Source organism: Cryptomeria japonica, chromosome 5 (assembly GCF_030272615.1).
Source record: "Cryptomeria japonica chromosome 5, Sugi_1.0, whole genome shotgun sequence".
Taxonomy (NCBI): domain Eukaryota; kingdom Viridiplantae; phylum Streptophyta; class Pinopsida; order Cupressales; family Cupressaceae; genus Cryptomeria; species Cryptomeria japonica.
In genome coordinates, this window is record NC_081409.1 from 697,487,955 (window position 1) to 697,506,886 (window position 18,932).

Sequence of the window (18,932 nt, forward strand, 5' to 3'; positions counted from 1 at the left end):
ATTTTCTATTTGTGTTAAAGATTTTTATATTGGTCAAATACCTCCAATACTATTTTGGTATGGATGCCTTAGGTGAATCATTTAACATGTCTTCTTTTGAGATATTTTATGACTATTTGACTAGAGAGAAGGACATCCCAAGAGTCAAGCATTGTTAGCACAAACATCTAAAGGAAAAGGAATAAGAAACCCAAAACTAAGAAATAATCTAATGAGCCTACCACCTCTTTCAAAGAGGATAAACCTAAAAAGGAGGCCCACCCACATGTTCATATTAAACAATAAATAAGGACGCGAGGAACACAAATGTTATGCAACATAATGAAAAGAGTTGAAGCATCTCCTTCAAAAACATAATATTTTATTACCTTCAAATTCCTCTAGCCCATCCTCTTCTTCTACACCATCATCATCCACACAGTTAGAGACAACCAAATTAGCTAATGGAGTTGATAAACGTAAAACACTTCTTGCTTCTATAACTATTGAGTTAGGGAGATTACTTCTTGATTTTGGAACCTCACACAGTTTGGCTTGATCATAAGGTATGTTCTCTTTATTTGAGCTTTGCTCTTTACTACACATTTTGATGGGTAACAACACATATATGCATGTTTGTGTGAAAGGATATATATTGATACAAGAGATGAAAAATTTAATGATGTACTTTGTGTCACATTCTTATCAACTAATCTTCTTTCTACTGATTAGATTAACACATTGGAGCAAAGAAATAATTGAGTTCAAACCTAATTTTGAGTTTATTAAAGACTTGCAGAGTAGAGATATCATTTTTGTTGGTATGCTTGATCATTCATCTCAATTTTATACCTTTTCAAATTTCTATCCTAATGATGATGCAGTTCCCTTGATTAGTATTTAGACATACATTTAGTGTGAACTATATTTTTGAGAAGTGCGGTCAGTTGAACCTTAGTGTTCTTGAGACTTGTATTGATCTTACATCCCCTCCACCTCATACTTCTTTAGTTTTTATTGTTTCCATGTATTTTAGTTTTTAGTTTAGTATGATGACCATTGTATTTCATATGTAATTCTATGGAATGAGTACATAATAGATATATCGAAATTGTTTTGTTAGTCTCATATTGCAGTTTTAGAGGACTCATTTGAGGGGTTATATCTCCTCTTTAATGAGAGTTACAACACAATTGTTATCACCTCATCATTATCTTTGGATCATGTTCTACATCCATCTCCACTAGATTTTCATCTTATTTAGGGTGGCCTAGAACACCTAGCTTTATTTTAATAAATTTCAAATTCAACATGGAGACAATTGATCAATTTTTAGAGACACCTATTATGATATTTTTTCCCTCATCTCTCTTCTTGGAGATGAATTTTCTTCTACATCAACCATTGGACTTGTTTCTTTTTAAAGGGGGGGGGGATGTTGTTTATAGACTTTGTATCTCTTTTATCTTCAAGCATTCACCATTGCATCTAGGAGCTACTTCATTATGTGGGGATATATATTCTGACTCTTTCTCTCCCATGAGACGATATCTATTGTATATTTGTGATGGATGTAGCCCTTAGGGTTTCATATTGAGTCTTTTGTTCATCACTTTTGTATGTTTTGTTGCTTTCTCTGTTGGAGAGGGACTTTTCTCCTTTACATTATTTGTGAGAGAAAATTAGTAAATGGGTATGTAACATGGTCTAGTAGTTGAGAACCATTTTTGCATCATCTTTGCATTCTTGCATTTATTTATTTTCCTCCATGTTGCACTTAAGGAGGGTGTTGGTGTGAATGATGTACATTACATAACTAGTTCACCTAGCAAGTCATATTCACACATGTTCACATGTTAAGCTTACTTGAGGCTCTAAGAATATTTCTAGAAGTCTATAATAATAATGTAATCTTATCTCTAACTATCTCACAACATAGGATTAAGACACTTTTCACAATCTTATCTACTCTTATATGTTAACCATGCTTATATAAGCAAGGCCTTATACACACTATATAACAACAACAACAACAACAACGACATGCATCATTGATCCATTATTGATCATTATACATTATTGCATACATAATCAAGCAAATTATCCACTTTCTCTACTTTCTTGTGGAAGGCTATCTTTGGTTTTGCAAATGATCTAAGGGTATTAGAGCTCGTTGTTGAAATTTACAAATTTACTATTTAATCTTTTGTGTTTTGTGCTTCCTTTATGTTTCCTTGTCTTAAGGTACATTCCGTACAAATTTATAGGGCTATTTTGTTGATAAAGTGTAGCAATAAGAATAATGGAAGTCAAGGATCAAAAGAAAATGTTAAATGCTTGGAGGGCCCACTAACTAATGAATATTACCAAGCAATTTGAATAGATAGAACATGTTGAGACAAAGACAATTTTTTGGCACTTTTGGCCCCATCGAGTCTAGCATAAGAGTGGATTATGGACTTGTAGATTATAGCTTTCCAATCTTGTAAACTTATACCTAAACATACTCTATATAGATCATCCCAAATGTAGATTTTTCTTTTGAAGTCTTTTGCATTGATGCATGGGAAAAAAGCCAAAAGATGTGTATAGAGCAAGATTGTATAAGCTTCCAGGCTAGGTTGTTGGGATGGATATAAAAGATATAAAAAGGAAAAAGAAAGCTGTAGAGAGTATGAATAAAGGATAGTATGATGCCCACCACATCTTTTTGGTTTGTAAAAATTATCAATTTATTTTCTAGAAAACTTTTTTGTTTCAAAATGAAGTTTACATCATTCAACTTCCTCTAGATGCAAGAATTACTTCCAAAATTTATTGTGTAGTCCAAAATATAAAAAAATATAAAAATTGAACCAATTAAAATGTTAATAAATTATTATCATTTCTTTAAAAATTTAAATTATCCCCTTCTTTACAGAATTCAAATATTTTGACTTAACATATGATTACTTGCAAGTTTAAGAATGTTTTTTTTTTCCGGACAAAAACAATTGGACACAAACAATAATATTGCATACTAATGAAGACAAAGGACGGTTGCTCCTCAATTTGACGGTTTACATTGCTATGAAAATTTGATTTCCGGTTGAACTAATTTTTAATCTTCCTCCATTTATTATTCTTTCTTCAAAGAATCTTTCGTTGGTTGTGTAAAAAGACTCTTATATATATTACTTCGCTATTCTCCCCTGTTTCAAGTGTTCTGTTCCCGTTATATTTGTATTGAAAATTACAGATGCAGTATATCGTCACAACACAAATTTTTAATTTTTACTGCATTCTAACATATGTGGCATGATTTTACATGCAATAATTTTTATACATGGGAGTAAAATAAAAAATAATTAAATACGTTTTGATTTTTGAGGGTAATTAAAAATCATGTTCACGTCTTCATAAAGATCATTTATATGTCTATGTATGTTGTCTTTGATGCTGCTTATCAATATTAACTCAATCTATCAAAGGGGTTTGACTTTGGAAAATCCATTCACATATCAAACTAGTAAATACCTAAGCAATGTCTTTAGATGCTACCCTTAAAAGTTCCGTTATTAGAAAGACAAAGGCAAATATGTATTTAAGCACATATTATGTTGTAGATAGATCTCTCACGTTATAGATCAAATGTGTTTGATAGATCAAGAATAGGACACTCTATATCAAACTCATGGCTCTTAGGAGTAAAACATAGAGTTTTATGAAAGTTTAACTTTTAAGAGAATCAATCCATTGAGGCCATTACTTTTTTGAAGGCGACATCTAGTTTTACAATATCATTCAAGTGAATTCTTGTATCATTTATTTTGGAGCTAATCAACCTTGGTTCATTCACCTTTAATTGCAATTACATGTCACAAGTCTAGACTAATCTAGGTTAATTTGTGCTTATTGATTATATCTAATATAGTTAGCTTCAAATTATATAAAAGGGATTTTATTCCTCTACAATTTTTTTACTTTGATGTGTACTACACTTTGTTTTGTCTTAAGATTTTACCTTATAAATTAGGGGTTTTCAGATCTAGTGTTTTCAAATGTTATATCATATTTTCATATTTTCTTATGGTTTAATTTCACCTATCATATTGATGCTCTTTGAAATTCATTATGTAACCTTGGTTAATGCACTCTACCCACCCTTCATTTCATGTTAAGGGTTTCATTTTCATATCTAATTCTTACTAGTTTTCTAATTTTATAAAATCTAAGAGTGAGTCAAATTTTAATGCTTGTTTAAACACTAATATGTTTACTCATATCCAATGATAATTAGGTCCATTATGATTCTCGTGTTTGATTGGATATAAAGGAGCACTCAGAATAATAGGATTCTTGTCGTAACACATATATAACTAAAAAGATGTTGTTATTAATGGTTAGTTGCTTGTATTGCACTTACCAATTCATATACTCCTCAACACTTGACAACTCTTTACATCAAACATTAGTTGTTGTTCCATGTAGCATAGGTAGGCTTCATGCTATTAATACTTGTTGGCTTCTTCTAATGATGTATCGTCCTATCCTTCATCTTATGTTTTTCATGGTATTTAAAGACATTTAGCATTTAATTTTTATGGACAGGTTGCATGCAAGTAAAGTTAAAAAATAATTAAAGAATATTTTGATTTTTGAAGGGCAATAAAAAATTGTGTCCACATATGCATATATATCATTTATATGTTTGTGTATGTTGTCTTTGATGATGCTAATCAACATTAACTCAACCAATCAAAGGGGTTTGACTTAGGAGAACTCATTCACATATCAAACTAGTAAACTCATAAACAATGTCCTTAGATGCCATCCTAACAAGATCAATTATTAGAAAGATGAAGGCAAATATGTCTTTACAAACATCTTGTGTTATAGATTGATATTTCACATTATAGATACATTTTGTGTGGTAGATCAAATATAGGACACTCAAGATTAAACTCATGGCTCTTAGGAGTGAAAAATAGAGTTTTATGAAAGTTTTAACTTTTGAGAGAGTCAACACATTGAGGCCATTACTTTTCTCAAGGTGGCATCTGGTTTCATAATATCATTCTAATACATTCTTCTATCATTTATTTTAGAGATCAACCTGTGTTCATTCACATTTGATTTCCTTACTTTTATCTTTTATGACAATTATGTGTCACATCTCTAGATTAATCTAGATTAATTTGTGCTTATTTATTATAAATCTATTTGGTTAGCTTCAATTTATATAAAAGGGATGTTTATTCCTCTACACTTTTTCTCATTTGATGCATACTAGGCTTTGTTTTGCCTTAAGATTTAGGGGGTTTTCAGATCTCGTGTTTTTCAATTTTATGCCTTATTTTCATATTTTCTTAGGATTTATTTTCCTCTTCATATTGGTTCTCTAGAATCTCCTCTTATTTTAGGTTTGAAATTCATTATGCAACCTCGATCTTTAGGGTAAGCAATATTTCAACTTTTTTACATAGAATGGTTCCACTCTAGAGATTTAATATCCAATCATAAGTCAAAAAGTTAACAATTTCTTAAAAACTTAGTGCAATAATGATATGAGGATGAGCCCAATCATGTAACTCAATCAACAATCACTGTAGTCATAAGAAACATCAATAAGAATCTCATTACATTAGAAGATAGAAAAACACTTCATTAAATGAATACAATAGATCTAAATATCATTATAGACTATAATATTCAACAACAACAACAACAATTGCAAAATAAAACCCATTCAACATTCGTAATTGATCTTTGAACTTCTTTCATACACTACTATGAAAATAAACTTATCCAATATATTATACTTATGAACACCTGCATTCATGATTCTTCACCAATCATTCATCAAAAATTACCATAACTTAGTTTAGCAAACCATGCATACCTTCCATTCACTCAGCCAACCAACATTTACTTTATAACCAAATACTTTGATTGTCAAAATGACCAACCCCGAGTTCTTCTTGTTACATGTTCACATCCTTCCTTAATTGGCCGAAAACTTCAATCCTCCATTCACTAACCTTTCACCAACATTTTCTTCCATTTCTAAGATTGATTTGCTAGGAAGCCGAACCAACCAATCAGCGGCCCAATTATTTGGTGGTACGTGTCAGTTTCTAATTCGTTTAGCTACTTGTCCCAAATTCTATGATCGACCTTTGCATATAGTCAACCTTTTTTATCAAGGGTCGATATCGGGCTTCTATGTAATCTTAAATCCTCAATGCCCAATGCCCACTACACTTAGTCATAATGATGAACTTTTACTTGTATAATGTCAGAAATCACAACAAGATAAAATGGAAAAATTACAAATAGAATTTTTTTTTTTTTTTGTTGTTGTTGTTGTTGCTTTTGATCACTTGTGCATCTAGATGTTCTTGCATTAGAAATGTCAGGTAAATGAAATGTTTAGTGAGTTTGTAACTTTAAACATTTTAAATGAGATGTTTCATGAATTTGTAACCAGCCTAAACATTTTAACAGGTAAATGAAATATGTCATGAGTTTGTAACCAGTCTAAACATTTCAACAAGTCTCGATGTGGGATCCTATACTTAGCAAATTTGGTAGCTTTCAATTAAGATACTTCATCTAAACAAGATTATATTTTTAATGGACCAAGTAATCCATATATTATTTTCTTCTCATCTTCTTTACCAATTATAGACCACTCACTTTGTCAATTTCCTTATATTTTTTTATAGACATTTGATCTATCCATTATGATGTGTCCTACAAGCTAGAATGTATTCCCCCTTGTGTACTTATGTCCCCTTCGTGATACTTGAAAAGATCAACAATGTTAAAGATAAGAGAGATATCAACATCTATTGGAAGATCAATCTTGTAAGCATTGGTTGAAAGATTCCTCAAGACCCTACAAGGGCCTTTCTTCTTCCATTTTAGCGTGTTATAGGTTCCTTGCGGCAACATATCCTTCCTCAAATATGCCAAGAGAAAGTCTCCTAATCGAAATTCCCTCTCTCTCCTATGTTTATTAGCATAACTTAAATATTTGGTGAAACACTTCTCCAAACTCTCTTTCAGTTCTTTATGCAAATCATGAATGTACTCAATGAAATCCTTTGCTATAATAATTTTCCTCACGAAATCTATACTATCTTGTAATTCATCCACACTACTTGGATTGTACTCATACATAATGCAAAAAAGACTCTTTCCCATTGTCATGTTTATTGAGTTATTGTAGGAAAATTTTGCCTAAGCTAATCTTAAATCCCATTGAGGAGGCTTGTCCACTGAGGATGCAAGGCTATTCTAAAATCCAACAGTATTCCTAATTTCTTTCACAAGATGTACCAAAATTGTCCTACAAACTTTTTATCTATCTAAAACAATTCTACTAGGCAAGCCATGCAATCTAACTACCTCCTTGAAAAATAAAGTGGCTATGAGGGATGCATCACTACTTTTTTCACATGGGATGAAATGTGTCATTTATAAAACCTATCCATCAAAATAAAATAAAAAAGTAAAAGAATCATCATCTTGTTCTATTTGAGGCAATCTGAAGAAAAATTCCATACTCATTTGTTTCCATCACCTCTCTAATATTGGTAAATTTTGATACAATATCATATTCTGCTTATTTCTTTTGTCATGTTTACAAAATTTGCATCTTTGTACCATATTTTTATATTAACAATCTTTCCTAGCTAATGACATCATGCATTCAATAGTGTTGTTGTCTTGTCTATACAAAAGTTTCTACCCATACCTCCACTATGATTAGAAACTATATGTAGTCAGTATGTCCAGTTATTTGCTATGGACAAATGTTACGATGCAATTAAATGGAGGTGATATGATGAGGTAATCTATGGAAAATCTCCATTCTAGAATTTTGAGTTTCAATATCAGTTTTGAGTTCTTGTATTAGATGTTTTGGTCATGACAATAGTATCTCTTCGAGTTTTGTATTGCGGTATTCTTGGTATGCGTCTAGAGTCTATATCTTTGGAAGATTGGATATGTTATGCTTAATTTTGTAATAATAGGTCAGTATCTTTAGGTTTGGATGACCTTGCCCCATTCCGATATTATTGATACATGCATTGGCAAATGAAGTATGAAAGAGGAATTGTGTAGAGATCTTGCAGAGGCCAATGTGAGTGTCTTGTTTATATTGGATAATGTGTTGGGCTTGGATGACATACTATTTCTTGTTTCTATCCTTTGATACACACACACATATGCAGTAGTATGTGTCTGTGGTAGAGAGAGTATGTTGTAGTGGCGCAGTAGTTCTTCATGAGACATGTTGTAGGACAATTGTATAGAGATCTTTAACCGGATCTACTATAAGGTTTGTGAATTGTGATATGAGATTAATATTAGTTCCTTTTTTAATATATATATATTTGTGAATACCAATTTGCTCCCCCCCCTCTCAGTATTTTGGTCCTTTTAACCTTGTCAACATCATGATGATCTATGTACAAAACAAAATCATTGGGCAACAAATAATGTCTCCATTTCTAAGTTCTTGTGCAATGGCATATGACTCTTGATCATATAACAAGTACTTATTCTTGGCCTCATTCAATTTCTCACTAAAGTATGTTATAGTTATACACTCTAAGCTTAACACACCTCTAATGGTTGTCCCACTTACATCGTAGTCAAATTAAAAATCTTTTCCAAAATCTAGAAGCTCTAACTCTAGTTGTTTTATCACTTTATCCTTCAAAAACTAAAAAGTCATTTATGTTGTATCTATCCAAACAAAATCTCTTCTACTTTCCTTAATTGTCTGTAGATGGTTAGAACGCAAATCCCAATAAAATTCCTAAATGCACTTCTTATAAAACCTTATTAAGCCATAAATTTTTTTTGTTTCAACCATACCCGAGATTGATGAAGGCCAATCCACAAAAGTATTAAATTTCTTACCAGTCTATTAACCCTTCTTCAAACACAACAAAACTCAAAATATACCCACTCTCTCTTCATGAAAGTACACTTTCAAATTCATCATGATTTTTTCTTCCTTTGGTCTTTACAAGACTTCCCTATTATGCTGCCAATGTTCTTCCATTTTTCTAGTAAATTTTCAAAATATCATCCAGATATACTATTATAAAATTACCAAGAAAAGGTTTCAATACCTCGCTCATCAATCATATGAAGGTACTTGGGGAATTTGTTAACACAAACAACACCACTAGCTACTCATATAAATCATCTTATGCACCTTGAATTCTATCTTCCATTTATCTCCTTCTTGAATTTGTATTTGATGGTACCCACTCTTCAAATCCATCTTCATGAAATACTTAGCTCCTCTTATGAAATCCATTAAATCATCTATATAGTATAGTGATAATATATACTTGAATACGATATTATTTATGGCTTTAGAGCCTACGCACATGCACAATACTTTATCCTTTTGAGGTGAGAGTCTTGTTCTAGTACAACACTTGAACTCAAGATTTCTCTAATCAAACCTTTTCCAAATAGCTTTGTCTAAATTTATCTTTTCATTCTCCATTTGGGTTCTCCCCTAGAGAGTTTAAATCTGCTAGATTAGCCCCTGATAACAAGTCTATATAATGAATGATGCTTGAACTATTGGTGGAAATTCATCACGTAACACTCTTCCATAATTTCTTGTGACTGCTCTTTTTCCTTTATTGTATTAAACTATACAATTTTATGTATAAAATCATGGTAGGTTTCTCCTTCTTCATGTCCTCCAAGAATTGTTTCCCAATCACCAAACAAACTTTGGGACTCTTCTATACTTTTTCCTCTCCATCTTTCATGGGGTTTAAATTGTACTCCTTTCCACCTACCTCTATCATATGATAATTGTATTTTTCATCAATGAATGACTTGTCTATCATATTTCAAAGATCTACCTAGAAAGATATGGTATTCATCAAGTGGCATAATATTTTATCCCTATAATTGCTTTTATAACAATTCACAAGACATTCCTCACTTATCACTAATTGTTGTTCATTTTAAAGCAATGACACTTTGTAGGAACTCGGATACTTCATCTTCTTTAATTGAAACTTTTGTACTATTTGGACTTTAGTACTAAATTACAAGTGCTACCATTATTTATGAAGACCTTGGAACATTTACCTTTAGACTTACATTTGGTACGGAATGCATTCCTCCACTATATCGGTTACTTATCTTTTTTTGGTCAAAAAAATTATTTTTATCATCAAAGACTCTCCATCTTTGGTATCTTCTTCGTGGTTAAGTGAAGCCACACTTTCCTCTTCCTCTTGGTTCACACAAATTTTAGCCTCTTTTCCTTAGAAGATGTTCTGGTGTACTTGTTGGCACTCAAATTATTTGTGCCCTAATCCACATTGATAACATGTACAAGTGAAAACTCTACCACTCTCTTCTAAATTTTCCTCTTCCAATGGAATAATTTCCCCTTCCTTTAGTATCTTTAATTTAATAACTTGTTTGAGAGGTGTTTCCCTCTTCTTGTTTCGTGGGATGACCTCCCACTACATGACTATCATCTGCCATTGGAATTCCTTCCCCAACATCTTATATCATTCTGCTATTTTTTATTCAGCTTCTCATTTTCCTTCAAGTCATATTGGCAGGTTTCTTCTACACTATGCAAGCTAAACAAACTTATATTAACTTGGATTTACATATGTAATCCACTTTCATACCTTGATACTTTATCAACATCATCATCCACATGTACCTTATCTAATATTCAATTAGTAGAACTCTTCAATATGGTTTTTAATGCTCATTTCTTTTTGCTTGAAATTTTATAATGTTTTAAACAAATTTAAATGATAATATGCTCAAAAGAATTTGGCTTTCATTCAATCCCATGACTTAATATTTTTCTTCCCTTTCCTTTATTATTTTTTTTTGCAAGTTATCCCACGATAGGTATTGCATGTCATTCCAATTTTGTGAAGGAATATTTAACTTTTGTGTCATCCTTAACACCTTCAAACTCAAATTTAAATGTCTCCATATTTGATATCCAATCAACTTGAGATCTTTAAGATTTAGGCTTCTATTGTAACTCAAGGGATTACTCCTTGGTTTATTGTTTATTCTTTTGATGACCATGATAAATATTTATTTTCCTTGAGATAATGTACCTTAGTTTGCTTCCAATGCACCTTGGCTCATTTCATTTCCTTCATCTATCACCTCTTCTTCTTCATCCTCGCTAGAATCTTCTACATATACCCGTCTTATCCATGTTGTTTCTATTGATTCTAGTCTTATTTCTATCCCTCATGATACTTTCATAATTATTGCATCACCATCTTGTGGTGCTCCTCCTCTATGACCCTATCCTCTTTGTGCCATGTCTATATAGATTCTCTATAGTTGTAGGTCTACGCTCTCACTCTTTCTTTACTCACAAAAAAATAAATTTAGAACCCTTTCTTGACATGTTCACAATCACTAGTACCTACTTTGACACCACTTAGAGTAGTCATGACATGGGGATAAGACCAATCACATAGCCCAATCAACAATCGGTTACAATTATAAGATATAACAATAAGAGTAACATCCCATTTTAGGATATAAAAAAACTTCATAACATGAATACAATAAGTCCAAATATCATTACAAGCTATAGAGTTCAACAACAACAATAATTAAAGAATATAATTCATTCAACATTCATGATAGAGTGTTGACCTTTCTTTTTATACTATGCAAACACATGCATTCAACATATTACCCGTTTATAAGAAAGTAGGAAGTAGCAATGGGAGAATTCAAAATTCAAATTCTCTACAAGGTGGGAACTTTGGTTCCAATGGTGGGAGCAACCAGAACAAAGTAGCTTGCACCATAGGAGAGAAGGATAAGCCTTCAGACATTCCGGAGGCTGTTGACATCTCACAGACTGGTGGTACTCTACCAGAGAAGAAAGAGGGTTCCTTCGGGCTTTTTGGGGAGGGGTCCAACGGGGGGCCCATCCCATGTGAAGAGTCCTTGGAGAGCGGAAAAGAAACAAAAAAATGGTTTTCCCTTTTTGGAACTAAACCATCTGGTAAATCCTCTTTACCTCCTATCAAGAATATTTTTGATCCTTTCGGTGGAAATTTCACTATCTCTATTCCTGATCCGGTTATGGATCATAATATAAATAGTATGTCTAACTCCTTGGTAGGCAAATTTATGGGTTCACGTCCAAATATCGAATTTGTTAGGGCTTATGTCAAACGAAAATGGGCCCTAAAGGGTAATGTTGAAATCTCAACTTTACCTAAAGGATACCTGTCTTTTAATTTTTCATGTGAAGAAGATAAATTAAGGATACTATTTGGGAGTCCCTGGATGGTAGGAAAGACAACTTTGATTCTTCGGAAATGGCATCCAAATTTGAACATGAACAACTCTCTTTTGGCACAAGTCCCAGTATGGGTAAAGCTACCAGGTTTGCCTCTTGAATATTGGGTAGAAAGAATCTTCTTAGAAATTGCAAGCTCCTTTGGTGAACTTCTCTCTATAGACCCAGTCACAGCTTCAAAAAGGAGACTCACTCATGCTAGGTTTTGTGTAGGGATAGCTCATGACACAAATATGCCGGAACAGATAGATCTAGTGTCAAAGTTGGGAACATGGAAACAATAAATTGAATATGAGTCAATCCCATTTTCCTGCTTCCATTGTAAAAAAGTAGGTCACTAGGCAAAATCCTATCCAATCAAGCCGAAAGTAGAGTTCAAGCAGTCTAAACCCTTGTTTGAAAATCAAAAGGCTCCAGAAAAAATGGTATGGCAAGTTAAAAACTCAAAGAATAAGGAAGCAGACTATAATCGCTTTGATCCATTGGGGGAGAATACGGAAGTGTCCTCAACTTCTATCTCTAGCCCCTCAACCCAGGAAGTATTGAGAAATGAGTCAACCAAAGTCAACACCTCTATTACAACTCGAACAGAGGAACGGAAAGAACAAACTGAATATTCAAATGACATAGCTGAATTGGTAGCTGACACTTATGCGGGAAAGGAATTGCAAGAGAAAGATGACCAACCTGAGGAAGGGGAGATCCCTAGCTCACAAGAAGAAAAGAGTGACTCTTCACTGCTCATGACAAGTTCTGAAATGCAAGAAGCCCAAAAATGTGCAATACTAGGTTTGAACCTTTCAGACTCAGACGAGAACTCAAAAATAGCAAACAGTGATTCAAATGCGTCCAGAATCCCTAATTGGGGTAATGAAGATGAAATTTCCAGAATCCTCAGTAACCCGGAAGCGGCTCTTGAGAAAGATGCTAAGTGAAAAATACCAAAATACAGGAACAAGAAAGGAACCACTCCCTCAACTTCTCATCTAAGGAAATCCAGCAGAATAGCTCAATTTGATGTTGGGTATATCTCCTCTTCCCCAGGTCGACCCTCTAACCATAAAGTCAGAGACAAGGAGGCCAGTAAGAACATTGTAGATGGGACCCAGAAGACTCTTAAGGAGTTAGGAATCGGTAAGTGACTATGAAGATTATCTCTTGGAATATTAGAGGACTTAATAATCCTCATAAACATGACATCATTAGGAATATGATAAGGGATAATAAACTTGATGTTTTTCTAAATCAAGAACCAAAATGAGTAGAGAAAAAGTTGAATCTTTGAAGTTTTTCAAAAATGGTAATGTCAGTGGTGGTAGTTTGGAAGGTGCTTCAGGAGGCATAGCTACCATCTGGAACCTTATACTGTCAAAGGCCATGTTCTTATTCAGGAAAATAAATTCTCATACATTAAATTTGAGCATTTAAAAGATGGTACTTCATGGGATGGTACTTCATGGCTCCTCACTAACATTTATGCTCCCAATACTTTGAAAGCTAGAAATTCCTTCTGGAAAAAACTCATAGAAGCTAGGGATAGCTTCAAAAATCTTAGCTGGCTGGTCATGGGAGACTTCAATACTCCTTTGAGAGAGGAGGAAAAATTTGGAGGAAGCCCCTCTCAGCTGGAAAGTAGGCTGACCCTTATGGACTTTATTAATACTCAAGCTCTCAATGATGTGGAAATACAAGGATGCAATTACACTTGGACTAATAGGAGAACTGGTAATGATCTTATCTAAGTTCGTCTTGACAGGACTCTCATCTCTGATGACAGGTACAATCATTATTTTTGTTCTCTGTCGTCCCACATTCGGGTTGGGTCAGATCATTTTCCTATCACCTTCATTGCCAACTCAATTAATAGAAGGAGACACTTCCCCTTCAAATTTGAAAAAATATGGACCCTTCACCCAGATATCAAAAGTAATATTCAGGAATGGTGGAGTATCCAAGTTGAGGGAACTGCTATGTACAGAGTTGTTAAGAAGCTTAAAAGTGTAAAGGATAACATAAGACTCTAGAATAAATCTAGCTTTGGGAATATCTTTGAGGCTAAAGGTAAAGTCCAGGAAGACCTAAAAAAATTTAGGCCCAAATTCAGAAGGATGGTTTTAGTACTATGTCCATTGCTGATGAAAATGAGACTCTTAAAAAATACCACAAAATCATTGCTAAAGAGGAAACTTTCTGGAAGCAGAGATCAAGATGTATTTGGCTTAAGGAAGGAGATATGAAATACAAGATTCTTTCATATGTCAATGATCAAGCATAAAGCGACTAATAGGATAACCAAACTAATTGTGGATAATGGGGAGTTGGTCAAGGAGGAAGAAATAAGGAAGGAAGCTAAAAGGTATTTCTCGGAACTGCTCAAGAGGGATCATAGATTGGATGTTGAAGCTCAAACTTCTTTCCTTCATAACATCCCCTATCTCATTGATGAACAGATGAATGTCTCCCTCTCTTCCATTCCTTCAATCTTGGAAATCAAAAATGCTATTTTTCGCCTGGTCCAGATGGTTTCCCCATGTTCTTTTTCCAAGATTTCTGGGACATTGTCGGGAAAGATGTCTCCAATGGGGTCAAGGAATTTTTTGGGGCTAGAAAACTTTGAAAGAAATCAATGGTACTTTCATTGTTCTCATCCCCAAAAGCCAAGGTGCAAACTCTATGGACAAGTTTAGACCAATCAGTTTATGCAATTCTTTTTATAAGATATCTCCAAGGTTCTTACTACCAGAATTCTGCCTGTCCTTCTTGCTTTGATTAATCACCAACAAAATGGTTTTGTCCCAGGAAGATAAATTCTTGACTCTATTATAACTGTCCATGAGAAAATTCATTCTCTTGTTAGAGCTAAGAAGTGGGGTCTCATCCTCAAGCTTGATCTCTCGAAGGCTTATGACTAGGTTGACTGGCCTTTTCTTGTGAAGGTTCTTATGGCTTATGGTTTTTGCACTAGATTTATCAACCTCTTCAGCCAACTTATCACCTCAGCCTCTTTTGTTGTTCTTGTCAATGGTTCCCCTTCCCCCTTTTTCCAAGCTTCTAGAGGACTAAGGCAAGGGGATCCCATTTCCCCCATCATCTTCATCATTATGGCAGAATGTTTTAGAAGGTCCATGGACAATATGGTTATGCAAGGCTCCTTTAAGGGACTCCAACCTTCATCTGTTGACCTTATTTGCTCCCACGAACAGTTTGGGATGATACTATTATCATGGGGGAATCAAGTATCTCTGAAGCTAAAATCCTGAAGAGTACTCTTTGTAAGTTTACCTCAGCTTCTGGACAACTTATCAGTTGGGTCAAAAGCAAAGTTTTTTTCATCAATACTCCTGAGAGAAGACAACAGAGAATCAGCAGAATCCTGGAATGTAGGATTGTTGATCTTCCTGCAACCTATCTTGGCCTCCCCATGGGCATTGCACCTCATGATCCTTTTTGGAGCTCACTAGTGGATAAATTTCATTAAAAACTAGTTGGTTGGAAAGGAGCCCTTTTAAGTTAGGCTGGAAAGCTTCAACTTCTAAAAGCTTCTCTTCAAAGTATACCAATTTATGCCCTAAGTCTTTTCAGAATTCCAGTTAAGTATGCTGACGCAATTGAAAAAATTCAAAGAAAATTCCTATGGTCAAGGGTTGAGACAAGAAAAGAATGTCTCTAGTGGCATGGGATCAAGTTTGCAGACCGAAAAGTAAAGGAGGTCTCGGCCTAAGAAGAATCTGAACCTTAAATGAAGCTCTTCTGTCCAAATAGGTCTGGAGAATGTTGCATTCAGACATTGAATGGTGTAAAATCTGGCGAAGTAAGTACTCTCTTCTATCCTCCTCTCTTTCTTCTTTTATCAATTCGGAAATCAATATAATGGGTCCCATATATGGAATCATGCCTCTAAGTGCAAAGAAATCATTGCTAAAGGAGTGATTTGGAAAGTAGGAAATGGTAGGAAAGTTAAATTTTGGGAAGACCCCTGGCTTTTTGATAAACCTGAATGGGCCCCTCATGTTCCCTCTTGTATTATAATTTTTGGCCCTTTAGTTGCAGAGTATTGGTCTGGCAATAAATGGCAGAACATTGAAAGTATCCACCCTAGCCTTACTAAGCTCAAGATCCATATGTCTTCGATCTGGTTGAATAAAGAGGAAGATTCCCTTATTTGGAAACATGAACCCAAAGGTATTATAACTATTTCTTCAATGTATGGGGTCCTTTCCTCCACCCCTCCTATTAATCCTTTTTGGTCTAAAGCTTGGATTAAGGGTTTGACCCTCAAAATCAACTTTTTCTATTGGTCCATCCTTCAAAATAAGATCTTGACCCTAGACAACCTCAAGGGTAGAGGTTTTTCTTTCCCTAATAGATGTGCTTTGTGTCTTCAGGAGGAAGAATCTGTGGACCACCTGGCCATCCATTATTCCTATTCTACCTCATTCTGGGAAAGATTTCTTAAACTTTTTAGCATTGATTGGGTGTTTCCTACCACTATCAGTGATTTGTTCTCCTCTTGGAATTTTCATTGGACTAACTCCTTTTTGAGATCTCTGTGGCAGCTATCACTTCCTCACATCCTGTGGAGATTATGGAAAGAAAGAAATAATCATATCTTCAGTGACATATCCCTCAATTAGGATATTGTGTTCCAGGAAAATACAATGGGTGATTTGAGAATATTGGGATCATTGAGGGTCCCTGTTTCTCGACCAACCCCCTAGAATCCAACATTTTAAGCTCCTGGAATTTTAAGATTGCAGGTAGTTCTGACCCTAATCAAAATAAAAGACTTGAAGCTAGGTGGCAAACCCCCCCTCATGGCTGGTTCAAAGTCAATTTTGATGGTGTTGCAAAAGGTAACCCGAACCCTACGGGTTGTGGAGCTATTCTTAGAGATGATAAAGGTATTTGCAAGGAAATGGTTGTTGTCCCAATAGGGAGCCAAACAAACCATAAAGCAGAAGCAATGGCAACTCTCTAAGGTATTCTCCTTCCTAAAAAATGGAATTGCCCCTACATATGGATTGAAGGGGATTCAAACAATATCATCAAATGTCTCAAGGGGACCTCTAAGCCCTCATGGTCTATCAACAATATGATAAAAGTTGCTAGAGACCTTATCAACACTTTTGAAAAAAGTTAGATATCACATATCTATCGTGAAGCCAATGGGTCTGCTGACTGGGCAGCCAACGCGGCAGTTAAAAAAGATGAAATGATTACATGGATGGGAGAACAAGGACCCCTTGAGGATGTCAGACTAATCATTTTTAAGGACTGATATAGAAGCACTCCAAAGATTTTTGATGGACAAAATAATAATGAAAGGACTAAATGGAGTACTTCGAGTTATTATACTAATGTCAGCCTCATTTATTATAATACTTATTCTATCACTTCCCACTCTTTTTGGGTTAAATTGATAGTTCCGATAAGCTTTCTGGCTAAAACTCTCTGCAAGTTTCAAAATTCAGCTCTGAACAATGAAAATATGGGTAGAAACAGACGGTGATACGAACCTAGCAGGTGCAAGGAATGGAAACAGAAGGAGGCAGTCTGGAGCATTTTGCAGAAGGGTGGTTTTTTAAAATTCATGGAGAGACTCCACAAACGGGATGGCACAGTTACCAGTTTTTTTTGCAAAAATTGGGGGAAGGGTATGTTGAAACTGGGAGACCAGTCTATTGAAATTGATGAAGACCTTATTGCCCAAGCCACGGGCCTCAGAAGGGAAGGATGCAACTTCTATAGAGACAGAAAAGTCAGTAAGGAGGCCATTAACAGATATCCGGAAACCAAAAAGGAGAAAAAATGCCCGAAGTTAAGTAAAACTTGCTATCCCCCTAGGGCTTTTGTTAAACCATGGCGGGAGGTCCTCTTTGTTTTAATGTGCTACATTACTTTGGATGGTAGGTTTACTAAAGTTTATGGCTACCATTTTGTTTTGCTGAATCATTTTAGGCATCATGAGAAGTTTAATTTTCATTATTTTTTGTTATGCTCGATGAATGCTACTATTAAGGCCTACAAAGAGAACCCTATGGGGGACACTGCCACACATCAAGGATTAATGGTCCTTATTTATGACCATCTCAAGGCAAATCAAATAGCCCGCCCCCAACCCTCTATGGAGTCCGAGGAGGATGGGTCTAACTCTGTCTTTTCAATGGATGAGGATACTGACAGTGACCCATCAAGTGATTTTGAGGAGAGCTTGGATGTTTCAGATTTTGAAATTGGTAAGAAGAGGAAATATATGAAAACAAAACCTTCTTCCTCAAAGGGTAAAAAACCTAAAGGCAGAATCCTCTAGATTAGCTCTTCCTCGGAGGATGAGGTCTCTGAAGACTCAGAGAAGGAGAAACCTTAGGGTTCTTTGAAAAAGAAAACTAAAGTCCACACTCAGACTAGAAACAAGCATAAGAGGAAGGAGGAGAATGTGAAGGAGCTGGAGGTTTATAAGCAGGAAAGGACTTCAGAAGCCAAATAGAACTTGGAGCAGGTGACCACTGGCGAGGCTCTTAGGGTTGAAGACACAACTACTATTTGTGACACTCCAAAAAAGGAACAAGATATCCCTGGTAAGATTGATCCTCCCCCTAACCCCCCTTCAAAG